The 6,842-nt window shown below is 47.7% G+C and overlaps 1 pseudogene; it reads right to left on the reverse strand.

The window, feature by feature from the left end:
- Positions 1-828: 828 nt before the first annotated feature.
- Positions 829-2,601, reverse strand: LOC104861933 (annotated as a pseudogene).
- Between the last annotated feature and the right edge of the window lie 4,241 nt (positions 2,602-6,842).

The raw sequence follows: 6,842 nt of genomic DNA on the forward strand, positions 1-6,842 counted from the left end.
CACACACACACACACACACACACACACACACACACACACACACACACACACACACACAGTTTTACAGATGACAGCGAAGATGACAGCGAGATTGAGGGACCAGGCTGGGAGCCTTAATTTAAGGGCAGCTCAAGTCTCTTTTTTAGGGCATGGTGACATACGCCTGTCTGTAATTCCGGCACTTGGGAGAATCGCTCCGAGTTCCACGTCAGCCTGGGCTACATAGTTCAAGGGTTCAAGGCTATCCTGAGCTACAAGATGAGACCCTGTCTCAAAATAAATAAATAAATTCCTGCTCTGACTCCAGCACTGACACAGGGTGAGGCTTGTAGTGCCCAGTAAATGTGGACTGTATGAGGGAGGGGAAGGTAGGGAATGACTTTGACCTTGATCTTTCTGGTCTGTTGTCTCAACACAGCTTCTTAGCCTCACCCTGAGGAGATAATGGCAGCTGTTTCAACGCTGATTTATGTTTCTAAAACTCAACTGAAGACTCAACTGTCTGCTTGTTTCAAATATGGTATTATTGTGCATTTTTTTTCAGAGGGTGCTGGGGATTGAACCCAGGACCTCACAAATACTAGGTCAGCATTCTGCCACTGAGCTACATCTCCAGCTCAGATGCTGTAGATGGTCTGACTCCTTCTCATTGTACTGCTTAGTGAAGACACTCCTGAGAATTTTTTTTTTTCTTTTTTTTGGTACCGGGGATCGAACTGGGGTCCTTGCGCTTGCAAGGCAGGCCACCGAACCGCTGAGCTAAATCCCCAGCCCTTTTTTTTTTTCTGAGAAATTTTTTTTTATAAAATAGTATTTTAATATGTGTCCTTAAAACTAAAGACTATACATGATTTGGCATTTCTTTTTTTGTCTTTGGTACCGGGGATCAAACTTGGGACCTTGTGCTTGTGAGGCAGGTGGCAGAACCACTGAGCTAAATCCCCCACCCAAGACTATGCATGATTTGGGAATGAGACTATACAAAACAATCGCCAAATAATTGTCCATTCATTCCTTTCCTGTCCGGTTGCTCAAAAAGATAATGTTACCAGCCGTGACTGTCGTCACCTCACATTATTCTTATCCATGTGTTCACCATTGTCTACTTTCCCTTCCATGAAAATTTGGACCCCTTTTTCATACACGGATACAATACATCACTAAGGCCTGGCCCAAACACTGATATCTTGTGTTGTGTTGTTGCTTGACTGACATCACCTATTTGGTATGCTTTATGCTTTATTGTCCCCTCATTGCCATATCTCATTTGTTGCTGGAGAAAATATGGCGACTGGAGTTTTTCCTTCCACCTGCCTCATGACAGGGTCCCGACCCACTTGCCCAAGCACCTGCACCTGATTCAGAGACTTTCAAGAACCAAACTGCTGGCTACTTCATACTTGTGTCTTACAAGCTGATGAAGCACCTGTAACAGGTCTTCAAAAAAGCACAGCTCCTATTTTCATTTTTTACAATCCAATCTCTGGGCTCTTCCTGGCACACCAGCCAGTACCACCTCCACCCAGGAGATCACTTCTGGTGCACAGACCGGGGATGTTATTGACCACTAGCAAGATGTTTTTCTTGGTGGTATTTGAACTAATGGTCTCTGTGTTGGTGCTGGATTTATTTTAGTATCTATTTGCTTAAAAAAGAAACTGGCACAGTAAACACCAAGTTTTCTAAATGAATCTGAGCTTGGTGTGGTGGTGCACACATGTAATCCCAGCACTCAGGTGGCTGAGGCAAGAGGATTGCAAATTTGAGGCCAGCCTGGGCAACATAGCCAGAACTTGTCTGAAAATAAAAAGGGCTGGGAAGGTAGCTCCGTGGTAGTAGAGCAGCCCTAGGTTTAATACCCAGCACCAGAAAGAGGAGGTGGAGGAGGAGGAGAATTTGAAGAACACTATTTGGTATTTAATATTGTGGGTGAGGGGCTGGGGATTTAGCTCAGTGGTTCTGCCACCTGCCTTGCAAGCAGAAGGTCCTGAGTTCAGTCCCTGGTACCCCGCCCCCCAGAAAAAAGAAAAAGAAAAGAAAGAAACTAAGTAATATTATGGGTGATACGAATTATGAATGAATGGCAGATTTGGAGGGAAATAGTACATGAAGTCGAAAAGCATAGTGCACAGGGCTGGGGATTTAGCTCAGTGGCACCATGCCTGCCTTGTGAGTGCAAGGTCCTAAGTTCTATCCCTGTACTAAAAAAGAAAGAAGGAAAGTGACCTCTGATGTTCATAATGCAGAATGGGCACTGGCCTGGCTAATACCTCAGCAGCTCACTGAGAAGCAGGTCCCAGAGCTTTGTCCTCAGTGGCACTCATCAAAACCTTATTGGAGGGCCAGGGGTTTAACTCAGTTGTGCTGTACCTGCCTTGCAAATGCAAGGACCCAACTCTGATCCCCAGTACCAAAAAAAAAAAAAAAAAAAAAACCAAAAAAGCCCTAACAACCCCTAAAAAAACCTTATTGTGAGGTGATGAGCTCACCTGAATGGGCTGCTGGAGATGGGTCCAGCTGGAGGAAGTAGGTCACTCGGGACATTCCTTCTACTTCCTGCCCACTGTGAGGTGAGCGGCTCTCAGCCTTGGAGGCAGCCATGGCCAGACATGGCCTGCAGCCTCCGAAACCATGAGGCAAAATAAACCTGTGCTGCTTTAAGTTGTTTTCCTCTGGTATCTGGAAACTGTGACAAAAAAAACTGCCTGACAGCAGTTGGGAAGCTGGCACAGTAAAGCCTGGAGCTGCTGTGGGACATTTTGTTAACAAGAAGGAGACAACTTGCCTGAGAAGGTAGACAGCCTAGAGTAAAGCAAAGAGGCTGAGGCCAAGTCATGACATTGTTTGAGCCTCAGCTGCAGCCAAGCCTGAAGCCATACTACTTCTGATCTTCCACTTCTTTAAGCCAAATACCAACCTCTTTTTCAGGTTTAAATTAGTTGGGATTTCTATTACTTATAGCTCAAAAAATCCTCAGCATTACACCCCATTCCCAGGGAGAGGTGTTTCTCTCCTTCACAGCAATACACTTTGGCTTCACCTGGCCCTGCATGCTGTCCTTTCCCACCTTCCCTGGAAACTCTTCCTTCAATGAGCACTTTTTTTTTTTTTTTTTTTTTTTTTTTTTTTTTTTTTTTTTTTTTGTACTGGGCATCGAACTCAGAACCTTGCACTAGGGAGGCAGGTGGTGGAACCACTGAGCTAAATAAATCCCTGGCCCAGTGACCACCTTTTCTGCTGGTTTCTTTCCTCCTAGGCTTCAAACATCAAGTACCCCCTTGGCAAACCTTTGGACTTTTTTGTGTGTGGGGGGGGTGCTTGGGGAGGGACCTTGCGCAGGCTGGGCAAGTGCTGTAGCACTGGGCCATACCCTTGGTCCCACCCTTCTGAAACTACAGCCTTCATCTCCTTCCTTTCTCAGCCAAACTGCAGAGTACCTCTCCAGCCACATCGCTTTCCTTCTCTATCCTGCACTCACTCACCCACATTGACCTCCCACTACCACCGCTTCCCTAGGGACTCTCACCTGCACCGCTCAGCGGTTTATTAAAGTCTTCCAGAGGACACAGGGCCAGTGCACAGCCCCAGTTCCCATGGATCCTTTTATATTGTCTGCCTATTTCCCAAGACACACACACCCCTTGTACTCCTATATTCCCTTTGATTTCTAGCTTCCTTTCCAACAATTAGAACTTAAAATTTTCATGCGTGAATCTATGTGTCTGGAGGAACACCCTCATGCTGCTGAAGGGCTTCGCCTTCACAGAAGTTCTGGGGTCTGACATCTCCCAGGGGTGGCCTGAGCTTGCCCAGTGCCTGGAGGATGTTAAGTGTACAAAGACTCGGCTTCCTTGTTTCTGGATAAACCTGAGGCCTAACTTACTTCCGGGGCTCCTTTGTGGAAGCTGGGGAGACTACTCTCTCCTTAATAGCACACGCTTGCTTGGCTTCCTCTCCTCTCGCTCTTACTAGTTTCTCCCGACAGACCCCACTCTACACAGGGGACTGAACCCAGGGCTGCTGCATGCTGACCAGCTTTCTGCCACTGAGCCACACCATCATGCCAGGTAGCATTCTCTTCCTCCCTCCTTTCATCTCCCTCTGTGTGTTTCCTTAAAACAGGATGGGCTGGCCTTGAACTCACGAGGTAGCCCAGGTTGACCATTCTCTTTTCTTTTTTTGGTACTGGGGATTGAACTCGGGGCCTTGAGCTTGTGAGGCAGGTGGCAAAACCACTGAGCTAAATCCCCAGCCTGAGCAATTTTTTTTCCTTTTTCTCTTTATTGGTACATTTTAGGTATACAGTACAGTTACATTCATCATCAGGACAGAGTGTTTTCTTAATAACTTACATGAACTCCAATCCTCATCTTAAGGTATTTCTGGGAAACATGACCCAAGGTATCATTTCATCACTTGCTATTTCTCTTTCTTTGCTGGTCAAATGTTGATTCCCAGAACCAGGCCTTCTCTCTGGATATACATATTACCTGGAGAGTCTCACCCATCCATCTCCATGAACTTAACTACTACTCTCATCTGATCACCAAACTGCTTTGTACAGCCCGGAGTATAATCCATTTTTGCTGGACAACTGCACCTGGTCGTACAAGGATCCCTCCTTCACTAATACAGAAGCCGCTGTATTGTTTTAATTTTAACTAATTAAAATCCCATCTAGGGCTGGTGATGTATGCTTGTATCTTAGCATTCTGGAAGGCTAAGGCTAGATTCCAAGTTTGAGTCCAGCCTGGGTAATTTAGGGACTTAGGGAGTCCTTGTAAAAAAGGTGGGGGGAATGGAGATATAGTCCAACCCTGCCCCCAATACACATACACATATACACGTGTGCACACACACAATTCCTTAGTCATACCAACCACTTTTTTTCCAGCACTGGGGAATGAACCCAAGACCTTCACACTGAGCTACATCTGCGGCTCTTTTTATAGTTCTTATTTCTTTTGGTACCAGGGATCAAATTTGGGTCCTTGTGCTTGGGAGACAAGTGGCGGAACCACTGAGCTAAATCCCCAGCCCTTTATAGTTGTTATTTTGGGGCAGATCTCAGTAAGTTGCTAAGCTGTGCAAGGTGGGCTCAAACTTACAAGCCTCCTGTCTCCCAGAGTGCTGGGATTACAGGTGTGCACCAGTATGCCCAGCTTCACCAGCCGCATTTCAAGTGCTTAATAGCTACGTGTGCCTAGTAGCTCCACCGGGTAATGCTGATATAGAATATGTATTCAGTCATCTCAGAACATTTTACTGGCCACTGAGTTATACCCCTTCCATGCCCCCACCACCATGCCAAAGAAAAAGTTTTATTAGAGTTTAGTCACGCGCTCAAAACTAACTCAGTGACAGACCATTGCCTTTTTACATTCCTCAACTGTGTTCTCCTAGATGGACGGACCAACAGCACAGAGGATGTATAAGGGTGTGGAGGGTGGATGATAGCAATAGGATCCCTTTCACTGATATCCTCTGAAGTGGAAAGAGGGATGGGAAGAGCTGGTGATGAAGACCTTAACAAGGCCATTTGTGAACCGATATTAGTTTGGGGATATTAGCTGGGGGACCAAGACTGGCTAGGCCAGAACCCCATCTGGCAGCCTCAGTCCCAGCCTCGAGGGTACATTCCTATGTGGCCCAGAGCATGTCCACCTCCATCTATTGGGTCACTTGCCTCCATCGGTCAGTTCTAAAAATGTTACTGACGGTGTCAGTAAAGGGACATTCTCTTACCCAGTTTCTAAGCTATTAGGATTTAAATTTGGAGATATTGGAAAGCCATTTGCCACCGACAGAGAAAAGCTTGCCTGAGTGAAGCCAAATGCGCGGGTAAAGCAGAGCTAGAGATCATGAGCCACGGTTCCCAGGGCTGTATTCAGCAGATCCTCATCCACTATGGACTTTCCAATGACTTGAGTCACGGGTTTCCTTACTGTTTTGGCTAGTCAGAGTTGAGTCAAAGGAAGGCTGGACTGCTAGAGGATGTGGGACACAGGACTTCAATACCCTCTAGCCTAATGGTCCTTGGTTCCTGTAACTGGCCCCGATACCTTTCCTGAGTTCCAAGTCGTGTGTCTACGAACCTCTTGAGGTGCCACAAGCCTTCGTTATTGACCGCACTATTGCTGCACTCCCCCATACTGATTTCCCATCACAGAGATGGAATCCCCTCCACCGCCTGCCCCTTTCCTCAACGAAGCCAAGGTCTTAAATTCAGGCTTCACCTCCTTACGGGTCCTCCCCAAGGTCACCCCCCTTTCCTCGCCCGGCTAGTCGGGGGCGGTGTCCACGTCCCCCTCAGCCGCTGGGCCAGGCGCTCTAGGCTGCAGCGGGTCCTCCGCAGAACCTTATCGTCTCGCTGGTTTCCGGCACCCGGCGGCTGCTCTAGCCTTCAGCGGGGACCAGGGACTCTCTCCTGGACAGCGCATACTCTATGGTTGGCTTCTCTCCTTTGTCCCGAATTTCTTCCGAGAGGACGTTCTGGTGGGACCCAACCCCTTCGCCTCGCTATCTCGGTGGCCCCTCTTAGGCGCACCCGGTGAAGTCACTGAAGCCCTAGAAGATTCACCCTCTTACTCTCTGAAGGGTCTGCACCTAGCAGGAGGATGGCGGAAGTGAGTACGAAGGTGCCCTTCCCTCTCGCCGCTCTTCTCTATGGTCGCTTCCCTCGGAGACTGGAAAAGAAGTCCGCGCGCCTGCGCAGAGCGGGCCTGGGTGCTCGTCGCCGAGGGGGAGGGGCGCAGGGAGCGGGAGCCTGTATAAATATAACTACATCAACCACAGTGAGATCTGTGGAAAAGAGTCAGATTGTTCAGTTTACCACGAATTAT

Source organism: Fukomys damarensis, unplaced genomic scaffold, assembly GCF_012274545.1.
Source record: "Fukomys damarensis isolate Sample0158 unplaced genomic scaffold, DMR_v1.0_HiC HiC_scaffold_34, whole genome shotgun sequence".
In the NCBI taxonomy this organism is placed as follows: Eukaryota; Metazoa; Chordata; class Mammalia; order Rodentia; family Bathyergidae; genus Fukomys; species Fukomys damarensis.